Raw genomic sequence first — 23,888 nt, 5'->3', positions numbered from 1 at the left:
GGGAAAAGGCAGGTAGGTGGGGATAGGTCCATCATCAGATCAGCCATGATCTCATTGAATGGCAAAGCAGGTTCGACAGGCTGCATGGCTGACTCCTGCCCCTAATTCTTATGTTCTTCTGTCAGCGCCTTTACTTCCTCAGGAGTTGGGTATGACAAATTTCCCTGGCAAATTTCCAGAGATGTGCAGTAGAAAGTGTGCTGACTGGTTGCATCACAGTCTGGGATGGGGACACCAATACCCCTGAGTGTAAATTTGGTGGGCACAGCACAGTACATCATAGGCAAAATCCTCCCCAACATCGGGAACGCTGCTGTCAGAGAGCAACAGGCATCATGAAGGATCCACTCCAATCAGCACATGCTCTGTTCTCGCTGCTGCCATCAGGAAAGAGGTGTAGGTGCCACAAGTCTCTCACCACCATGTTCAGGAACAGCCCTCCACCATCAGACACCTCAACTCATTTGGGGACTCATTTAAGGACTCTTACTTTTGTACTTTATTTTTTTACTTTCTGTATTACACAGTATTTCTTTATTTCTATGTAAACATCTTCTTGAGTACAGTTTTTTGCACTACCAATAAGTGATAAATCTGCAGGAAAAAAGAATTTCAAGGTTGCATGTGATGCCATGAATGTATTCTGACAATAAATCTGAAATCAAGCAAGGAGGCAGCTGTCTATCCAGTTGGAGGGGCCAGATGCTGGACTGCTGAGAAGCTGGGAGTTGGACTCCCAGTGCAAAACATGCCATGACAGAACTGGAAGAAAGAACGAGCTGAGGGCCGGCAAGCAGCCAGCTCAGATGCTCAGTGGAGAATCTGACCCAACCTAAAGCAATGGTTGCATCAAAGGCGTGTTTTCATCCTGCATGATGCAAACTTCCCAAACGTTCTGTGTTGAAGGGAGTGCACAGTCACCAAATTAATAGACCCCACAAAAATAGATGGGAGTTGTGTGGACAGAGAAATTTTTGATGGTTAAATGAATGGACAAAAAGTGTTCAAGGGATTCATGGTGTGGGGGCAGTGGGTTTTGTTTTGGGTACAGGCAGTCACTGGGTTGTGAATAAGATCTATTCCATCCTGTCAATTTCTTGAAATAGGTATGAAAGGAGGCAACGCAACTTAAAATGGCAGACGGCATTCTCCTTCCTCAAGCCCAATGATCCATTGAAGCTGCGCATAGTCTGTTCATAAATACAAACTGTCCACAAGTCGGATGTTCGTAACCCGGGGACTGCCTGTACGTGGAATACTGAAAGTTTCCACATGCTTTGGGTAAGAGGAAAGGTTAGCGGAATGTTTGCCAATATTTCAAGCGGATTAGAAATGTTACTGCAACTGTATGATGTTAAACGGGAAAGTCTGTGGAAGCTGGGGTCGCAGTGCAACAGCGTGATGCACTAGTGAGACATCTCGAGGGCTGCAAATACTTTTACAATAGACAATAGACAATAGGAGCTGGAGTAGGCCCTTCGGCCCGTCGAGCCAGCACCGCCATTTTACAGATCATGGCTGATCACTACCATCAGTACCCCTTTCCAGCCTTATCCCCATAACCCTTAACTCCTTTGCCCACTAGAGTCTTATCTAACTCTCTTTTGAACATAATCAGCAAATCTGCCTCTACCACCCTCTGTGGCAGAGCATTCCACAGATTCACACTTCTCTGGGTTCCCATTTTAAGATAAGACATTAATGGATGCAGTTCGCAAGGATGAGTTTAGGATTTGGGGGTTGCACTTTTGAGAATAGGCTAAACAGATTGGCACTGGCGCCACTAGGGGGGTGTGGACTGCACCGGGTGACACCATCAGAGGGGCTGACACCAAAATGACTGTCTATAAAATTTTTGTGCAGTGTTCTAGCAGAAATTTTTACCTTTTTATGAAAATATCCCTGTAGTTAATAAAAAATATTCCTTGTAATCCATGCAGCAATGAACTTACAAGGCTAAAACTCTACGCTAATTTACTTTTTGAACTTTCTAATGTTCAGTGCAGCTGCCCTAGACATACAAGGAATGCATACGTGCTTCTTCTACGCTCGGTACACTTGGTCCATGGAGCAGTGGCGGGGGGGGGGGGGGGGGGGTGGGGAAGGGGGTGGGGTGATACCATGAATGACCACATCGAGTGACACCAACCCCAGTGAAGCCACTGCAGATTGCGTCCCTGTTCACTTTTTAGAAGAATAGAGGTCATCTTTCTGAAACATAGAAGGTTCCTTATCAGGAGAGATGGAAGCTTTCCCTCGAGGGATTGCACAGACTCAGAATAAGGCTCCCATTTAAGACTGAGATTTCTCCCGGAGGGTTGGGAGTCTTTTCTTCCAGCAATAGAGACCTCGGGGGTGGAATTGAAGGCTGTGATAGGTTTCAAATCAGCAAAGAAAACAAGGTAGAAATTGGATTTGAGTTTATATCTGATTGAATGGTGGAGCTGGATTGAGGTCTTCTATTATTAATTCTTATGGACCGATACTACTACTGAACAATAAAGAAATTAATTTATTTTTAAAAAATTTTTAATAGTTTTCTTTTACATTTTAAATTAAAAAAAAATGTTTTAGACATACAGCACGGTAACAGGCCCTTTTGGACCACAAGCCCATGCTAGCCAATTACACCTGATTAACCTACAACCCTTGTGTATTTTTGAATGGTGGGAGGAAACTGGAGCACCCGGAGGGAAGCCAGGCAGACACGGGGAGACTGTATAGGCAGCGTCGGATTTGAACACCGGTCATTGGCGCTGTAACAGCATTACACTGACCGTGCCACCCCCTAGCTATGTTCAGCAATGTGGCAGATGCTTCTGCCCAAGGTTCTTAAAGTTATATTTGCCATGTGGTTTTGTGCCTGTTATCATCTGGGGTCTTTTGTTCACTGCAAACAAAACTATGAACAGATTTTATTCATGGTGAACATCCAAAATTCAATGCATCAGGTGACAACCTTTCACACGGCATCTTATCTTATTCAATTGAAATCATGCAATTTTTTGACATTGAGTCATAACAGCATGAAACAGGCCCCTTACCTCAATGAATCCACACCATCCTTTGGGCACCCTAACCCCATTTCCGGCAATACCCTACCTCTCATGGCAATTTATAGTGGACAATTAAGTTGCCAACGTGCAGGTCTTTGATTCATGGGAGGAGACTAAAGAACCTTGGGAGAAACACGCAGGGTCCCAGGGAGAACATGGAAAATCTGCAAGGCGAGCCCCTGAGGCTGGGATCGAAACTGGGTCACTTAAGCTGTCAGGAAGTGGCTCGATGAGCTCCACCTCTGTGCTTCCCAAAATGTGGCCTGCTTGTTCTAAAGTGGGGATCAGTTAACTCGCAGTCACACAGGACGGTTGGCGTTGAGGTTAGTGCAACGGGTTCGTATCCCGCGCTGTCTGTCGGGGATTTGTCGGTTCTCTCCGTGTCTGCATGGATTTTCCCCGGGGGGGGGGGATCTCCGGTTTCTTCCCACCGTTCAAAATGTACTGGGGATGCAGATTAATTGGGTGTGAGTTGGGCAGCACAGATTCGTGGGATGAAATGGCCTGCTACTGTGCTTTATACCTAAATTTAAAAAAAATTAATTCATAGTATCAGATATGAAAGCGTATAAGCTGGGACTTGAACTTTAAAAATCTCACCCCAAACACGAGAGGTCGTTTTATATGCCAAGTATAAAATCTGAACCTTAAGAGTGAAGTCTCAGCACTCCTCCTCAGGGTCCATCTGCCCAGTCCGACTTTGTACACAGGCTTTAAATGTCCTATTAAAGGAGCTGATGGTGGTATATTGTAAGATATGCTAATAAAATTTGAACCTTTACTGGGTAATTTGCTTTTAAAATATTGTGAATTAGTATATTAAATGTGCATAGCAGCATCACCCCACTGGCCAGCAGTAAGTGCCAGATTTGGGTTAGTCTGATGCAGTTCAAAACCTACAAAACATGGAAATTCGGGGGGTGGGGGGGGTGCGGTGCTCATCTTATACACAAGTTGTCTTATACGCTGGCATATACAGTAACTGTTGATATGAAACGTTTACACTTAAAATGACAGTTCATCCGTTGAATAAAACGCAGTGGTGGTGAAGTGAATAGACTAACTCCCAGCCAAGTGCTGCTTTTAGCTTAAGGCTTGTGTTAAATATACAGCTGTTCTTCCTTCAGCTTGGGAGAACTAAACAGCACTAAAATCCGGAGAGCCTGGACTGTGGCCATCACTGTAACATGTATTGTCCAGCCATAATGTGGAGCAGCTGTGCAATGATTTGGCACAGTGGCTCGATACAATTGACTGGCTTGCTAAAGTCACATAAGGACTCACTTTGGACTCGGGTGCAGATACAGACCAGGCAAGAGTCTGCTTCTGTGCAAGAGTTTACGTGACAATCCTACTAGCTTCACTGGCCAACTCAGTCCCTTTCTGTCTCCTCTTATCCCCTCAATCTTCTTCTTTCCATTCATCCTCTCCAGCCCCCTATTGTCTCACCATCTTGTTCACCTACCCACACACCACTCCCACAGTATCCCCTCTCCAGCCATCAGGGCACATTTGTACCAATCTCCTTCCTTTGTTTGACCTGTTGAGTTTCTCCAGCATCACGGTGTCTGGAGACTTCCTTGTTTTACTCCTTCCTTTACTCCACTGGCCCCTCCTCTGTCTCTTTCTCCCTCTGTTTCCTTTCCTCCAGTTCCCCATCCCATTTAGTGAGCTACCCCCCTTGCCCTATCCCTTCCTGGCTTGTTTCCCTTTTGCACTCCCACCCACATCCATCTATGACCCTCCCTCTCCACCTCTTCCCCCCCCCCCCAACTATTTTATTCAGGTGCCTGTTGGCTTTTTTTGCTCATACCTTGACAAAGGGCTCAGGCCTGAAACTTTGGTGATGGATCTTTACCATGAAGAACGCCGCATGGCCTGCTGGGTTCCTCCGGCCCTTCTGTGTATCACGGCATCTGCAGACTTTCTTGTCTGACTCCACCGCCCCCCCCACCGCTCCCCTTCTCCACTCCTGGCTTCGTCTGGACCAGCTTTCCCCTTCGTCTGCTTCCTCCCATCATTTCTGCCTCTGCCTCCCAACTCCACCCCTCCTGCTCCCCCATCTGGCCCAATCTGTCCATCATCCTTGCCCCGCCCACCTATGACCTCCTGACTCCTCCCCCTCTCACCTCCTGACTCCTCCTCCTCCTCCTCTCCTCTTCCTCCTCCTATCTCAGCCATGAAGCAGGCTTTCAACCTGATATGTTGACTGATCTTTTCCCTCTACAGGTGCTGCCTGACCTTCTGCCTATTTGATTGAGGTTTTTTTTCTTTCAGCTTCACAGACACGATTACTGGCACTAACGTTTTACTTCAATCTTCAAAAAAATATGAAATTTCTTTAATTCGATTTGCATTTTCTATACAATCATTTCAGACTGAGGGGATAAGAGGAGATAACAGTGTTAACCATTGAGTTGGGGTCAGGGTTGTGCGTACATCTGGGCTCACAACCAACAGTCATTAACACAGCAAAAACAAGTCAATAGAAAATGGGATCTATTCAGGACACCATAGAAACAACCACCAATTAAACCAGTGGTTGTCAAACTTTTTCTTTCCACTCACATACACTTTAAGTAATCCCTATGCCATCGGTGCTCTCTGATTAGTAAGGGATTGCTTAAGGTGGTCTGTGAGTGGGAAGGGAAGGTTGAGAACCACTGCTCTAGATCCAATCATTACTGAAATATTTTGCTTGAGAAAAATTGTCATTGGCCCATTTCCTTTGGAGTTATGAAACCACGCACATAATGAGTCAATTAGGTACGATTAAAACAATGGGTTTCAGACTTTTTCTTTCCACTCACATACCACCTTAAGTAATCCTTTACTAATCACAGAGCATCTACAGAATAAGGATTGCTTAAAGTGGTATGTGAGTGGGAAGAAAAAGTTTGAAAACCACTTTATTAAAGCAATATGATTATAATGCTTGGAAAAGAGTTACATCCAACTTGCATTTTACACAAAATTAGTGTTTTTGTTAACTACATATAAATCACATGGTTAATAAAAGCATCTCCATAATCTCACTCAGAAGACTACATTCATAGGCCCCTGCTCTACCCGCTACACACCCAAAACTGTGTGGCTTGGTATGACAACATCATCTACAAATTCGTTGGTTATACCATGGCAGTGGAGACTCGCACCACCAGGTTCAGGAACAGCTGCCATCCCTTTGCCATCAGACTCCTCAACATTAAATTTAATCGGAACTTTAACTTTTGCACTTTATTGATTTTTCTTCTCTCACTGTAATGCATAGTTTGTTTACATTTCTTTATTTGTTTACAAGTAGGTTGAGTCAGTTTTCTTTACACCATCAAGTGGTAATTCTGGTAATAAGTGGTAATAGTGGTAATTCTGCCTCACCCACAGGAAAAAGGAATCTCAGGGCTGTATGTGATGTCATGTACGTACTCTTGACCATGAATCTGAATTTAATATCATGTAGAAACTCACAGCATATAGACATCTATTATCTGGAGTCATACATACACTTGATGTAAATATGCAAGAATTTCTCCCTTGAAATACTTTAGTGAACTGGATGGGATTTATGTCAATCTGGTTGTTTTATGGTTAATGTGTCTGAGACTAGCTTTAGACATTTAGATTTAAAAAAACAGGTTAATTTAATTACAAAAGGCATAGATCAGGTAAGCGTTTTGTAGAAAAGTAACCATCATAGCAGTACCAAAGCCAAGACGGAACAGGTTTAAGGTAAAAACAAAGGGGATCTGAGAGATAGGAAGAATGCAGGTGAGGAGATGGGGTGGGGGGTGCTGGTGGCAGCTAAACTCTTACAATAGGCAGCCCGTAACAACATAAAACATCTGAGGTAGATGGCCATCAAACTCAGGACAGTCAGTCTGGGAAATAGCTTCTTCTCACAGGCTGTGAAACTGATGCACAGCATCCAGAAAACTGAGTAAATCATTCCAAAATGTTTATATTTATTTTAATTTGCAGTAAAACCTCTGTTATCCAGAATAAAAGCAACTGACAGCTTCAAACAAAGCAGCAAAAAAAAAATTCCGGTAAATAGATAGGTAAAAAATATAGAAGTTAGCTCGCCAAACTTACAACCCACAATCTTAAGCAACTGGAAAATTCACTTATCCAGCATCTACCAATGCCCCATAGATGCCAGGTAACAGGGGTTTCATGTATATCCTCATTTATATATGTGATTATTATGTGCTGTGGACAGCCTGGTTCGGAAAAACATTGTTTTGGCCTGGTTGTATATGTTCAAACAGTTGATAATGAACTTGATTTTTCCACCTCTCCACACCCTTTAAGGTGCTCCTTAAAACTTGTCTCCACCTTCCTCAGGGAAGTTCATCGGGCGCTCCTCTCACAGCCTGTGCCTTCGCTGAGCTCCCTCTGTCCTGGCTTGCCTTTCCACTTTATGCAATGATGCTTCTTTGAAACTGCTAGGGACATTTTCATTCCAGAAAAAGATTCTGTTTTAAAGTGCTGCACATAATTACAAGTTGTCACTGTTTGAAGACTCTCACCAGCTGTTGAAGGACTTGTCAATTTATCAGACCACATCTAACATTGTTTTTGTTCCTGTAAGTGCAGTTATACATTCCCAGTCCTTGACACACCACAATAAGTGGTGAGACATTTCTTTTATGGTCTTTCTGCCCATATTAGATTAATGAGCTGTAATATTTATCTTTACAAAATGGTTTCATCCACAGAATCTGTGCCTGTGGAGCCACTTCACTGCTGTTGAGGCTGTGGTATACATCATTCGGCTCCGAATCATGGGTCCTCTACCGGCACCACCTACGGCTCCTAGAACGCTTCCACCAGCGTTGTCTCCGCTCCATCCTCAACATCCATTGGAGCGCTCACACCCCTAACGTCGAGGTACTCGAGATGGCAGAGGTCGACAGCATCGAGTCCACGCTGCTGAAGATCCAGCTGCGCTGGATGGGTCACGTCTCCAGAATGGAGGACCATCGCCTTCCCAAGATCGTATTATATGGCGAGCTCTCCACTGGCCACCGTGACAGAGGTGCACCAAAGAAAAGGTACAAGGACTGCCTAAAGAAATCTCTTGGTGCCTGCCACATTGACCACCGCCAGTGGGCTGATAACGCCTCAAACCGTGCATCTTGGCGCCTCACAGTTTGGCGGGCAGCAGCCTCCTTTGAAGAAGACCGCAGAGCCCACCTCACTGACAAAAGGCAAAGGAGGAAAAACCCAACACCCAACCCCAACCAACCAATTTTCCCTTGCAACCGCTGCAATCGTGTCTGCCTGTCCCGCATCGGACTGGTCAGCCACAAACGAGCCTGCAGCTGACGTGGACTTTTTACCCCCTCCATAAATCTTCGTCCGCGAAGCCAAGCCAAAGAAAAGATACATCATAGGCACTTTCAAGCTGCCTTGCAAAATGGGGTTAACTGGGTGATTTGCCCAGTTAGCGTCCCACTCACCAGGCAGGTTGAAAGGATCCAACCCAGTTAGCGGGCTCCTAAATCAACTGGGTCCATGCCCTACCTCGGAGGTAGTCAAGGAACCCAGTTAAATCTATCTTGATCTCATCCACCGGCAGCTTGAAAACGAAAATGGCCAGCCCGATTATTCCAGTGACGTCAGTGCCTGCGTCACCAGGCAGCACGTTGGCAACCCATAAAATGCACCTGGGACCCAGGAGGGCTACACAGGGGCGGAGATTTAAACACACCTGCTGTCAACTCTTCCATTGCTGTGGCTGATGTCCCTGCAGTTCTTACGGATTCCCTTGGGATCAAGGATGACAAACAGCCTTGCATTTGTATATTGCCTTTTCTTGGTCGCCTCACTACAGGAAAGATGGGGAAGCTCTGGAGAGAAGATATTTCCAGGATTTGGCCTGGATTGAAGAGCATGTTTTAGATTTTAAATGTCGTCATCAGCACGGTAACAGGCCATTTTGGCTCACAAGTCTGCGCTGCCCAATTTACACCTAATTAACCTACGCCCCCAGTACCTTTCGAATGGTGGGAGCCGCCGGGGAAAACCCACGCAGACATGGGGAGAATGCACAATCTACTTGCAAACAGCCCGGGTTTTGAACCCCGGCCCCGATTGCTGGAGCTGTAAAGACTTCATGCGATCTGCTACACCAACCGGGCTGCCCTTACATGGCAAGATTGAGAGAGCTGGGGTTTTCTCTTTGGAGTGAAGAAGGACAAGAGGTGACTTAATAGTCTACAAGATTCTGAGAGGGTGGACAGCCAGCACCGTTTTCATGGGGTGACAATAACAAATGCCAGTGGACATCATATAAGGTGAGGGGAGAAACGTTCAGGGGAGATGTCAGGGGTAAGTTTTTTTTATAGACAGAATGTACTGGGTGCCAGGAATGTATTGTCAGGGGCGCTGGTGGAGGTTGGTATATTGGGGGCATTGAAAATACTCTTAGACAGGCACATGGAATCAGAATCAGAATTTATTGTCGTGAACAAGTCATGAAATTCGGGGATTTGTGGCAGCATCACAGGGCAAACATTCATATTATAACCATCTTACGACATTACTATATATAAAAAATAGTAAAAATAACAGGGCATGAAAGTAAGGCAGTGTTTACGGTTCATTGATTATTCAGGAATCTGATGGCAGTGGGGAAGAAGCTGTCCTTGTGCCCTTCTCTAGGCTCCTGTACCTTTTCCCCGATGGTAGCAGAGTGAAGAGAGAGCAAAATAGAGGGATATGGATGCGAGGCAGGGAAGGTTTGGATTATTGAGTAAATTTAAAAAGATAGGTCAGCACCACTTCTTGGGCCGAAGGGTCTGCACTGTGCTGTAAAGTTCTATGTTCCATGACCTAAGGTCATCCCAAACAATGAATATTTTTGGATCTTGATGATGCTGGAAAATACATATTTTAAAAAATTTAGACTTCTTCTTTGGCTTGGCTTCGCGGACGAAGATTTATGGAGGGGGTAAAAAGTCCACATCAGCTGCAGGCTCGTTTGTGGCTGACAAGTCCGATGTGGGACAAGCAGACACGGTTGCAGCGGTTGCAGGGGAAAATTGGTGGGTTGGGGTTGGGTGTTGGGTTTTTCCTCCTTTGCCTTTTGTCAGTGAGGTGGGCTCTGTGGTCTTCTTCAAAGGAGGTTGCTGCCCGCCAAACTGTGAGGCGCCAAGATGCATGGTTTGAGGCGTTATCAGCCCACTGGCGGTGGTCAATGTGGCAGGCACCAAGAGATTTCTTTAGGCAGTCCTTGTACCTTTTCTTTGGTGCACCTCTGTCACGGTGGCCAGTGGAGAGCTCGCCATATAACACGATCTTGGGAAGGCGATGGTCCTCCATTCTGGAGACGTGACCCATCCAGCGCAGCTGGATCTTCAGCAGCGTGGACTCGATGCTGTCGACCTCTGCCATCTCGAGTACTTCGACGTTAGGGATGAAAGCGCTCCAATGGATGTTGAGGATGGAGCGGAGACAACGCTGGTGGAAGCGTTCTAGGAGCCGTAGGTGGTGCCGGTAGAGGACCCATGATTCGGAGCCGAACAGGAGTGTGGGTATGACAACGGCTCTGTATACGCTTATCTTTGTGAGGTTTTTCAGTTGGTTGTTTTTCCAGACTCTTTTGTGTAGTCTTCCAAAGGCGCTATTTGCCTTGGCGAGTCTGTTGTCTATCTCATTGTCGATCTTTGCATCTGATGAAATGGTGCAGCTGAGATAGGTAAACTGGTTGACCGTTTTGAGTTTTGTGTGCCCGATGGAGATGTGGGGGGGCTGGTAGTCATGGTGGGGAGCTGGCTGATGGAGGACCTCAGTTTTCTTCAGGCTGACTTCCAGACCAAACATTTTGGCAGTTTCCGCAAAGCAGGACGTCAAGCGCTGAAGAGCTGGCTCTGAATGGGCAACTAAAGCGGCATCATCTGCAAAGAGTAGTTCACGGACAAGTTTCTCTTGTGTCTTGGTGTGAGCTTGCAGGCGCCTCAGATTGAAGAGACTGCCATCCGTGCGGTACCGGATGTAAACAGCGTCTTCATTGTTGGGGCCTTTCATGGCTTGGTTCAGCATCATGCTGAAGAAGATTGAAAAGAGGGTTGGTGCGAGAACACAGCCTTGCTTCACGCCATTGTTAATGGAGAAGGGTTCAGAGAGCTCATTGCTGTATCTGACCTGACCTTGTTGGTTTTCGTGCAGTTGGATAATCATGTTGAGGAACTTTGGGGGACATCCGATGCGCTCTAGTATTTGCCAAAGCCCTTTCCTGCTCACGGTGTCGAAGGCTTTGGTGAGGTCAACAAAGGTGATGTAGAGTCCTTTGTTTTGTTCTCTGCACTTTTCTTGGAGCTGTCTGAAGGCAAAGACCATGTCAGTAGTTCCTCTGTTTGCGCGAAAGCCGCACTGTGATTCTGGGAGAATATTCTCGGCGACACTAGGTATTATTCTATTTAGTAGCACTGTAACCAACACTTCCGGCCCATGAAGCCAAATATACCAATTAACAAACTTGAAGGATGGGAGGAAACCCACACAGGAGGATGTACAAACTCCTAACAGACAGCACGGGATTCAAACCCAGATCACCGGTGCTGTAATAGTGTTGTGCTAACCGTTATCTATGTTATTTCATATTATATGTTCAGTTGAAATGTGATTATTATATGCTGTGCATTATGTGTGCACCATGGTCCGGAGAAACACAGTTTCCTTTTTGGTATATATCGGGTCAGATGATACATTTAAGCTTGGTAGGCGGCAATTTACATTTGCCACGACTGCCATTCTACCCCACCCCTCCCACCCCCATCACCTTCAACCCTTTCCCATCCCAAAATGGTGCGAAAATAATTACAGTTGCTATTGACATGGGACAAAGTAGAGCCATTCGGAGTCAGGCCTTGGAAGAATGCCCCATCCAAAAGATGGGGCAGGACTTCCCCACTGTGGCACTAGGGATTCAGTCTGAGGCAGTGTGGACACAGTGAGAGGTGATCTTTCTGTCAAGTCAAGCACTGAATTTTCAAGGATGATCTGCCGAGATATGTAAACATTTTTAATAATGTCAATTGTTAAGTCAAGTAGTTCCGATAATAATAATATGTTCCCCACATACTGAGATGTGTCTTTTCACCCCCCAGTAATGATCACAATTTCTCTAAATTTAGTAGAAACATGTACTCTCACAATACTCGGCACATTTAGAGTAAATCCCTATCTACTGAACAAAAATTTTGGTATCAATAATGAGGAAGTAAAGCAGCAAACCATCACAATTGGTCTTTAGATCAGAGAGTCTGGGCGCCGATTGTGGGACATTGCTTCGCTGAGCACCTTCGCCCCATCCGCACCAGTGTCAGAAATCTCCCAAGAAGCCAACCATTTCAGTTCTGTGTCACACTCCCATATGTCTCTGTCTGTCTGTCTGTGCATGTCTCTCTCCACCCACAGGTACCTTCATTTATTTGTTTCAGCATCTTCCACCCTTTCCCACCAAGATGGTATACAACTGAATCATGAGGTCCCAAAGGTCACAGAATTTTTCTTTCTGCACACGTTGCTATCCCTTCCAATGTTGCAGAGCCACTGAACGGCTTGTTCAAACAGCAAAGTGTAGCAGGTTCTTGGGATTGGCTCTTGTTGAATGGCCAGTGGACTTTTTTCCTCATGTCTTCAGGGTGACACAATCAGTGGGAAAGGGGGAAGGAGTCCAGACCAACAAACAAAAGGTGTTAATTGGATGTGATGAGAGGTGAGAATTGATTTTGGCTCTGTAAAAGGAGACAGAACTAGAGGAAAAGAGAAAGGGGGAATGAAGATTGGGGGGTGGGGGTGAGGGAGATTTTAACAGAAACTAGAGAAATCAATGTTAATACCATCTGATTGGAGGATGCGCAGATGGAAGATGAGGTGTTGTTCCTCCAGGTGGTCTCCATTTGGCAGTGTACGAGACCGTGGACAGACAGGTCAGCAAGGGAATGGTACAGGGAATTGAAATGGGTGGCTACTGGGTGGGGGACAGAGCCAGGTGCTCAATGAAGCCACCTCCTAGTCTGTGCTCAGTCTCTTTGATGGAGAGAAGGCCACAACGGGAGCACCGGCTGCATTAGACGACCCCTGCAGAATCACAAGTGAAGTGTTGCTTCGCTTGGAAGGACTGTTTGGGGCCTGAATGTTGGGGAGGGAGGAGACGGAGGTGACATGGAGGGAGTGGTCGCTCTCCCCATGTCAGCATGGGTTCCCTTCGGGTGCTGCTCCGGTTCTCTCCCGCCCTTCCAATTGTACTGTTGTTATAGGTTAATGGGGTATTTGGGTGGAACAGGTTTGTGGAGCAGAAGGATCTGTTACTGTGCTGTATGTCTAAATTAAATTAAATTAAATTCTTTTACTGAATGCCCAATGGGCTTTTATCTTCATGTCTTTAAAATGGAGACATGGATGTAAGACAAGGTTTTGTGTGGGCGTTAAGAGCAGCACCTTGGTGGAAGGACTAGGCATTCTGGTCAATTTTGAGTATGGATTCCACCACACAAATAGTATCTGTAAAGCCAAGGGTTTCTCTAATTTCTATCAAAAATGTGCTCTCCTGTTAATTCATGACCTTCAAAAGGACACCCATGACTAGATCCCCCCCAGCAAGTTACCCAATTATTTGGAAATATCCTGTCAATGCTTTCTAATTTCTGGGCTAAATCGCCCTACCTCCAGGTACTGCCAAAAGCCCTTCACAGAGTGGAACACAGTTTTTCAAGAAAACACTGGTTGACTACCTTCTTATGGGAAAAAAAAGGTCAAGCAATAAATCAGCTTTTGTAAGTGAAGCTGAATTTAAAGAAACGGGATTGAATCATCAAAAATCCTCTTGATCAAGCTTAAGCTTTTTTTTTAACATTTAGACATACAGCACGGTAACAGGCCATTTCGGCCCACGAGCCCATGCCGCCCAATTGACCTACAACCCCCAGTACGTTTTGAAGGTTGGGAGGAAACTGAAGCCCCTGGAAAAATCCCACGCAGATACGGGGTGAACATACGGGGTGATTCGAACCCTAGTCCCAATCACTGGCGCTATAACAGTATTGCGCTAACTCCTACGCCAACTATGCCGCACTTCTAAATTTAGACAGGCAGCTATTTTAGCAGGCCATTTCAGCCCACTAGTCCGTGACGCCCGATTTACACCCCAGGTACTTTTTGAATAGTGAGAGGAAACCGGAGCTCTTGGAGAAAACCCATACACATGGGAAGGACGTACAAGCTCCTAACAGACAGCGCTGGATTTGAACCCCGGTCCCGATCACTGGCGCCGTAAAGGTGTGGCGTTAACCACTACTTCAACCATGCAGCCCTCTAAATTGAGCTCGTGGTTTATTGGGTGGAAAAATATTGTAAATTCATGATAAAATTTGCAGTCAATTCTGTGTTCATGAATTATTGACTGGCATTATTGGCTGAATCAATTTAGAGTGCAGTTTACTGGTTGACCACTTGATGTCAGCCTATAAAATATTTTTGCCTTATTTCTGCTCACAAAATTTGTCCATTTCGTGGGAGATCCACAAACTCTTACCAGCTGCTTCGTACTTTCTTGACACGGATGGCTAAAATAAAATGGAAAAGCTTCTGAAGGAAATATTCCAATGAACAATATGACCACTCTTGTGGATTTTCATTCACAGACTTCAGTGTACAGAGTGCTGTAGATCAGTCATTCTCAACAGGCACAATACTCCACAAGAAGAAAAACTGGACAATAAATATAAAAGGATCAATAGATAACCATTCACAAATGGTTTTGGCACAGCTGCTGCGTAACAGGAATGATTTGCAAAACTCCAGCAATGCAGGCCGTGTAAACAGTTCGGAACAGAAATGAGTGACCCCCTTCCAACTCCAGAATTTTCCCTGCGGAAGCCCCAGACATTTTTCCTGACTGCCTGCAATCTAAACCAAACTACAGGTGGTCTGCAATGATGGGTTAATGAATAGCGCACATATTTACAAGTCCCGCCGCGTGACTTACCGCACTTCTGGTATTCAGCACAAACTCGTACAAGGGGCCAGAGGTTTCGAGGTTTGGTCGTTCGTGTGTGAACGGCCACACCAAAAGGTAGGGAAAAAAACCCGTAATTTCTACAGAAAAACAGAAAAAAATAATAATCTGTGTTTTAACAGTGCAGGTAGATCTTCGATGGTCCTGGACTGGTGTTATGTGGTCTTGAATGAATGGGTATAAATGAAGGGGTATAAATGAAGGGGATGAGTCAGCGTACAGGAGGGAGATTGAAAACTTGACTGAATGGAGCACAAATAACAATCTTGCAGTCAATGTCACCACAACTAAGGAGCTGATTGTTGACTTCAGGGAAGGAAAGGTAGAGGTGTACGATACCGTGATCACTGGGGAATCAGAGGGTGAGCACATTTAGGTTCTTGGGATTCACTATTTTGGAGGAACTTTCCTGGACCCAACACACCAATGGCATCGTGAAGAAAGTACGTCAGCACTTCTACTTCCTCAGGAATTTGCGGAGGTTCAGTATGACACCAGAAACCCTGGTAAATTTCTACAGGGGTGTGGTGGAAAGCATGCTGTCTGGCTGCATCATGGTCTGGAATGGGAACACCAAACCCCTGAGCGTAAAGTACATCTACGGGGAACGCTACCGTCAGAGGGCAGCAGCAATCATCAAGGATCCACACCATTCTATTCTCACTGCTTCCATCAGGAAAGAGGTACAGGTGTCACAAGACTTGCACCACCAGGTTCAGGAACAGCTGCTACCCCTCCACCATCAGACCCCTCAATGACAAATTCAATCAGGGACTCATTTAAGGACTCTTACTTGTGCACTTTATTGACTTTATTTTGTTCTCTCTGTATTGCACAGTCAGTTTGTTGACATTCATTATCTGTTTACAGTTATTTGTTTACATGTTTACATTGTATTCAGATTATTTTTGCACTGCCAATTAGTGGTAATTCTGCCGCGCCCGCAGGAAAAAGGAATCTCAGGGTTGTATGTGTTGTCATGTATGTACTCTGACAATAAATCTGAAATCTGCCATGTGGCTCCAGTTGGCCAGGGTTTAAACCTTATATTTGCTGCTCTTTATGTGGAGTTTGCATGTTCCCACCTACGAAGGCCTGCATTTCTCTGGGATGCTCAGGTTTCCTCCCACATTCCAAAGATGTGTAGATTGGCTGGCTATCCGTAAATTGCCCCTGGGCGGTGGTGTCTGAGAGGAGTTGATGGGAATGTGGGGAGAATAAGATGGGATTAGTGTAGGTATAATGTCAATGGCTGCTTAGTGCTCAGTACGAACTCAATGGGCTAAAGGGTCTGTTTCGTGCCATGTGAATCTTTAAATGTAATTGTTTAAAAAATTTAGAGAGGTCTTTTGGCCCAGGAGCCCGTGCTGCTCAATTACACCCAATTAACCAACAACCCTCTGTACAATTTGAAGGGTGGGAGGAAACTAGAGCACTCAAAGGGAACCCACGCAGACATTGGGAGAACGTACAAACTCCTCACAGGCAGTGCAGGATTCGAACCTCAGTCCCGATCATTGGTGCTGTAACAGTGTTGCGCTATCTGCTGCACGAACTGTGCCGCCCTAAAGATGTTCCACCCTAGACAGGACATGAACCCACAATCCCTGGCTTCGAAGGCCCATACCTTATCCATTAGGCCACTGGGGCTGGGAATCTGAGCCTCTATTGTCATTTGCTGGATCCAATAGCCCGTGATTATTGGCTTGCTTACCCCAAAACAACAAATCTCAGTCTTGAACATGTGTCTCAGTGCGCGTGTTCTTTACATCCCGGGCAGAACTCCTCTCGACAGATTCAGATCAGCGCTACTCACAATCTGTAGCAATCTGAGCGCTTGTAGCTTTCACACAAATGTTCTTGGGAGGGGGGAGGTCATGAGAACATAAAAAACAGAGCAGGAGTCGGCCATCCGGCCTGACGAGCCTGCTTCCCCATTCAATGAGATCATGGCTGATCTGATGATCGGCTCATCTTCACCTGCCTGCCTTTTCCCCCCTTATCCCTACTCTGTAAAAACCTACTCAACCTTGTCTTAAATATATTTACTGAGGTCGCCTCCACTGCTTCAATGGGCAGAGAATTCCACAGATTCACCACCCTCTGGGAAAAGCAGTTCCACCTCATCTCCGTCTTAAATCTACTACCCTAAATCTTGAGGCTATGTCCCCTAGTTCTGGACTCCCCCACCAAGGGGAAAATTTCCCTACCTATATCTTATCTATGCCTTTCAGAATTTTGTTTCCATAAGATCCCCTCTTATTTACCTAAATTCCAGCAAGTACATTCCCAGACGATCTCTTCTCATAGGCTAACCCCCTCATCATGGGGAGAAGCGTTTCTGTTCCCGATGGGAATAATCAGGAGGAGGTGGTCTTAATAGTTGGGATCAGTGCACAACTGGATTCCAAACCAACCATCGGCGAGCCACACACCAGTTTCCAGATTCCCCATCAAAAAATCTGGTACGTTGGGTACGACAGCGAACAAGTTGGCTCAGCCTGGTAAAAGGGTGCGTTGCATTAGCATGTGCTCCACTTAAAGGTTTGGAATGGATCCCCATTTTAGCAAAAACACGCCTAATGTCATTTTAATGGAAGTCTTTTTTGAAACAGTTACAGGTGTGGTAATTTAATTCCATATTATAAGCAATTAGAGTGAGATGCAAAAATCAACCATAAAGTGAATGAGGATTTCCTGCCCTGTTATGTGCCTCTAGGCAAAACGTATTGGAAACACAGCTGTGATATCCTCCAACATTGCTGCATGTTTGGACCTGGAATACATACGAGTGGCTAAACAGGTACAAATGGAAGGAACCAGATGGAAAAGCACTGCCTGATTTGAGCCCCATTCATCAAGCCAGAGACGACTGGAAAATGGGATTAGCATAGATGGCTAGCTAGCATCTGACTTGCACCATTATAGAGGATATGGAAGGGAACACACCTTGTGTGAGGTACGCATGTGAAAATCGCCTGCCTGTGGGTCCCCCCACAAAAATCAGCATGCGTCCCACCTCAGCCCCATCGGTGATAACTCGCAGCATTGGGTAAGGGTAATCATTGGGCCCTCATCACTCTGCTGAACAATATAGCCAAGAGGACATGAAACAAGGGTTAAACAAGAAAGTCTGCAGACATTGAGGTTGAGTGCAAAATGCTGGAGAAACTCAGCAGGCCACACAACATCTTTAGGAAGTAACAGGTCACCAATATTTTGGGCCTGGGTCAAAATTAGGCAATTGCATTCTTTTCAAATGTAATGCAGGTGTAACATAGAAATTAGGCCACGTGAAAATGGGACAGCTATTGTCTGGCAGAAGGCCAATGCTCCTCATCTATTCTCTAGCTGAGGTTTGCTGACTTCCATCAGCACACGTGGATGTTAAAACTCTGCTCTGGGAAGCCATGGAGAAACATCACCAGTTAATAAAAGAGCTTAAAGACTATCATCCACTTGTTTGTAGGCCAACAGCTCCAGCAGGTCATGCTATTCATGTCTAAGGTACCAGAGGCCTGAGAGAGGCAACTAGGAGCAGGTTAACAGGTGGATGGGGAATCATGCAACATCCTCCCTAATGCTGGGGCACCTCATGGTGGAGAAGGAGTGGCACAATTAGCGTGACATCATTACAACGCTAGTAACCCCGGGTTGGAATCCGGTGCTGCCTGCTAGGAGTTTGTACATTCTCCCTGTGACCTGCGTGGGATTTTCCCCAAGCATTCCGGTTTCGTCCCACCCTCCAAAAACGTACAGGTTTGTAGATTAATTAGAAGTCATTGGGCAGTATGGGTCTCAATGGCCAAAATCGCTTCTACTGTGTTGTAAATAACATTTTTAATTATTCAGGACGGTACTGAGAATCCTTTGCAGGTGGATCACACACGAAGTGAGAGAAAGAGTGCACCACCTCGGAAACGCTCCACCTCCCCTATCTCTGGAAACACCACAGCCACCTCATGTCTTGTTCACCAGAGGAAGGAGCTCCACCCAATTTTCACACTTTGACCATTTTTATACTTTGTCAACAATAATAAGAACTTTGCAAATTTGGACTTACCGCATGTTACAGGCCATTTTGACCCACAAGCCCGTGCCAATGGACCTACAACTCCTCTACGCTTTGAACAGTGGGAGGAAACTGGAGGAAACCCACGCGGACATCAGGAGAACATACAAAATCCTTAGATATAGATCCGAACCCCGATCCTGGCCGCCGGCGCTGTAACAGTGTTGCGTTAACTACAACGCCAGCCATGTCCCAAAGATATAAATACATGTTGTCAGCATTAAGTTGGCAGTGCTTTTCTCGTTTGATGTTTAAAGGCGTTCCACACCTTTAATCCAATTTTAAAAAGGGGACTCACTTTATCTACCAGGGAGGACCGTGTGGGACTTGGAATGATGCCTTACTCTATCATATTGCCTGTCACAGCTAAAATTCCCTCCTGCAAAGCAGCCTTTGTTCCATCCCACTCTGACACTACTTATAGAAAGAATGCTGCAGAACCAAGCATCTCAATAATGCCACTGTCAGACTAGAAATTGTGCCAAAGCAACAGTAGATCTTAGTTCATGTGGATTCTATTAAATGTGAGAGGCACCAATGCTTAACAATGATTAGTTATGTTTACTTCCCTCCCCCCACACTTTCCCCCTCCAGCAATAGGCAAAGCAACTAGAGAACTTGACAGCCCATCAGAAGAAAAATCGAGTTTAAATATAACTTAGACCACTGAACATTTCACTGTTGATCTTTCTTATAAAAAAGTGAGAAAACAGAACAGGAAGAGTGTTAAATGCATGAAAAGGGGTAATATCAAAAAACTATTTAGTAATTAACTGAGGTATAAATACAGACCTCGAAGGCATTCACGTCGGCTTCTCTGGTTTCTGCTAGCCCACTCTCCATTCTCCCTCTATTCCCCATCCCTCTCTCTTCATCTCTCCAGCTCTCCATCCCCTTCCCTCTCCATTCACAGAACCACCCCGTTTGCTGCTAGGCCCTCCCTCCCTATCTATCTATTACCTCCTGCCGGTGGGACCATGCTCCTCCCCCTGCCCCTCCCTCCCCACCTTTATATTCAGGTGTCCGTCTACATTTTACTTTACATTATACCTTGACGAAGGGCTCAAGCCCAAATCGTTGGTTATGCATTCTCATCTTTGCCATGTAGAGTTCACTAACCTGCTGAGTTTCTCCAGCATTGTGTTTTTTCAATAAATATGGACTGTCCAGCATCAGGGCTGGCCAACCTTTTCAGTTTTTAATTTAGATATACAGCACGGTAACAAGCCTTTTCAGCCTTCAAGTTCGTACCACCCAATTAACCTACACCCCTGGTACGAACCCATGGGCCGAAATGGCCTGTTACCGTGCTGTTCGTCTAAATTAAAAGGTTGGCCACCCCTGGTCAAGCTTGTCAGCTGCTAAGGAAAAATAATACAGGTGAAATACGTACAGGGTTGGAAGGTTGTTTGGGTGGTCCAGGTTTGTGGGACTGTGGGTCTTCTACTGCGCTGAATCTCTAAATTAAAAAAATAAATATGTTCGCTTTCTAATTTTGCTTTGGATCCTTTCTGTGGAACATTTGTATTACTGGAATGTCATCCATGTCACAGTGACATTTCATGCAGTGTCCTTTCTCAGTCTGCTGCATCACCAATGCAAGGCTTTGCTGTGGCTTTCGCTTTCTGGGTGTTGATTTCAGCAGTTGCGCATCTCTCCGAGAGCCCACTGCTCTTCCAAGCGGGTGGGGTAGGAAGGGTAATGGACACAGTAACTGTGAACAGGCTATGAGGTCCTTAAAACCTGTTCCACCATTCAATACTATCAAGGATAATCCTCAAACTCCATACAATATCCCCACTTACTCCATTGCTTGAAGAATCTGGCGTCTTCGTGTTTATAGTGGTTGATCGTCAAGACAGATGATTCAAGAATAAATTGGAATAAATCATTTCTGTCCTCAAGTATCAAATTGCATTTGCATAGCATCTTAATGTGGTCATTTATTTCTCAAGGTATTTCATAGGAGAGCACTGTTGATGTAGTGGGTGGCATGGTTAATGTGCTTGGCAGCACGCTGTTACAGTGCCAGCGACCCAGGTTCAAATCTGGCGCTGTCTGTAAGGAGTTTGCACATTCTCCCCATGTCTGTGCAGGTTTCCTCCGAGTACTCCGGTTTGCTCCCATCGTTCAAAGTGTACCGGGATTGTTGGTCAATTGGGTGGCACAGGCACATGGGCCGAAAGGGCCTGTTACCATGCTCTAGTGCAATTTAAAGTTCATGCAGTTTGACATCCGGTACCGCACGGATGGCAGTCTCTTCAATCTGAGGCGCCTGCAAGCTCACACCAAGACACAAGAGAAACTTGTCCGTGAACTACTCTTTGCAGACGATGCCGCTTTAGTTGCCCATTCAGAGCCAGCTCTTCAGCGCTTGACGTCCTGTTTTGCGGAAACTGCCAAAATGTTTGGCCTGGAAGTCAGCCTGAAGAAAACTGAGGTCCTCCATCAGCCAGCTCCCCACCATGACTACCAGCCCACCCACATCTCCATCGGGCACACAAAACTCAAAACGGTCAACCAGTTTACCTATCTTGGCTGCACCATTTCATCAGATGCAAGGATCAACAACGAGATAGACAACAGACTCGCCAAGGCAAATAGCGCCTTTGGAAGACTACACAAAAGAGTCTGGAAAAACAACCAACTGAAAAACCTCACAAAGATAAGCGTATACAGAGCCGTTGTCATGCCCACATTCCTGTTCGGCTCCGAATCATGGGTCCTCTACCGGCATCACCTACGGCTCCTAGAACGCTTCCACCAGTGTTGTCTCTGCTCCATCCTCAACATTCATTGGAGCGACTTCATCCCTAACATCGAAGTACTCGAGATGGCAGAGGTCGACAGCATCGAATCCACGCTGCTGAAGATCCAGCTGCGCTGGGTGGGTCACGTCTCCAGAATGGAGGACCATCGCCTTCCCAAGATCGTGTTATATGGCGAGCTCTCCACTGGCCACCGAGACAGAGGTGCACCAAAGAAGAGGTACAAGGACTGCCTAAAGAAATCTCTTGGTGCCTGCCACATTGACCACCGCCAGTAGGCTGATATCGCCTCAAACCGCGCATCTTTGCACCTCACAGTTCGGCGGGCAGCAACCTCCTTTGAAGAAGACCGCAGAGCCCACCTCACTGACAAAAGACAAAGGAGGAAAAACCCAACACCCAAACCCAACCAACCAATTTTCCCCTGCAACCGCTGCAACCGTGTCTGCCTGTCCCGCATCGGACTTGTCAGCCACAAACGAGCCTGCAGCTGACGTGGTCATTTACCCCCTCCATAAATCTTCGTCCGCGAAGCCAAGCCAAAGAAGAAAGAGAAGAAGTGCAATTTAAAACATATGCTGCATTTCGGTCAATATAGAGTGTACGTCTAGTACCATCTAAGTGGTAAGGAGGGACAGACAGGCAAGAGGCCAAGGGAGGGAATTCCAGACCGAGGTAATGAGGGAATCGAAACTGAGGTTGCACAGCAGCCACTGATCTAGAGTTTTCATTGCTTTTCCAGGTGGTGCTTTGGCAGAGAACTCAATCTCCTAAGGCAATCTCATTCAATCATCAGCTTCTATTATGAAACAAATCCTCAGATCACTTTGTGATAAATAAAGGAAGTAAAGAGCTTTATTGGAATTTAAGGTTATTCAAAAAATATTCCGTGATGTGTTTCGTGGTTATTGTAGCCAGTGTATAGACATACTTTAACTTCGCCAACTCTCACATCGAAGCAATGCTGGCCATTCTCTCTTGCAAAAGTGACGTCCATACAGTCAGACTTGCCAGGGTGTCTGTCACCTGGCGGGTGCTCTAGTTTCCTTCCACATCCCCAAGGCGCATGGATTGGCCACTGTAAATTGTCCCTGGTGTGCAGGTGAGTAATGGAATCTGGGAGGGAAAGTGATGAGAAGGTGGGCAGGATTAAAACATGAAATCAGCATAAGATTTGTGTGAATAGATAGGCCAGGGACTCTTTCAACGCTTTATCACTCAATGACAATCTGAATCAATCTGATCACGACATTGCAGTCAAGGGCTCTGACAGTTTTCACTTTGTCACTTGGCGATGGAATTCTGAATGCAATTTCCAACATCCACGATGGATGGCAACTTAGTGATTTTCCTGGTTTTAGCACATGGGTTAGTATTTTTGCTCATTGTGTCTATTATGGGTAAGGGATTGCAGTAGGTTAGAGCTTTTAGGTTAAGGAATGATGCTTGCAATTACTTCATGTCCCAAAACCTTGCGAACCAAGGATTCGATGGGAAATGTGACAGCCTGCACACAGACTGTCACAGAGGGAATGTACAGACTCAACACAGACATTCGCAGGATGAGCATGCAGACTCTATATAAAGAGTCACAAGGTGAACATGCAGACTCCACACAGACAGTAACACAGGGAACATGTAGATTCCACACAGTCGCAGGATGAATTTTCAGACTCCATACAGAAAGTCACAGGGTGAACATGCATACTCCATACAGTCACAGGGAAACATAAGGAATTCACACAGTTAGTCACAGAGGGGACATGCAGACTCCACACAGATGATACCAGTGAAACATGTGGACTCCAGACAGCCAGTCACAGTGGGACCATCCGGACACCCCGCAGTCAGTAGCAGAAGTTAGGACTGAACTGAGTTTGCTGGAATGATGAGGGAACAGCTATAACAGTGGTGCCACTGTGCTCCACTACACAATGCTGGACTTTATTTTATACTATCAATATCAA

At 45.7% G+C, this 23,888-nt stretch overlaps 1 protein-coding gene across 5 annotated transcripts in view; it reads right to left on the bottom strand.

The window, feature by feature from the left end:
• Window positions 1-23,888, bottom strand: part of LOC138736327 (rho GTPase-activating protein 22-like) — a 345,123-nt gene that overhangs the window by 98,867 nt on the left and 222,368 nt on the right. The window lies entirely within an intron of this gene.

The sequence above is a fragment of the Narcine bancroftii genome, chromosome 6 (assembly GCF_036971445.1).
Source record: "Narcine bancroftii isolate sNarBan1 chromosome 6, sNarBan1.hap1, whole genome shotgun sequence".
Classification (NCBI taxonomy): domain Eukaryota; kingdom Metazoa; phylum Chordata; class Chondrichthyes; order Torpediniformes; family Narcinidae; genus Narcine; species Narcine bancroftii.
The sequence above is the reverse complement of the archived record's forward strand: the minus strand, read 5'-3'. Positions and strand labels throughout refer to the sequence as shown.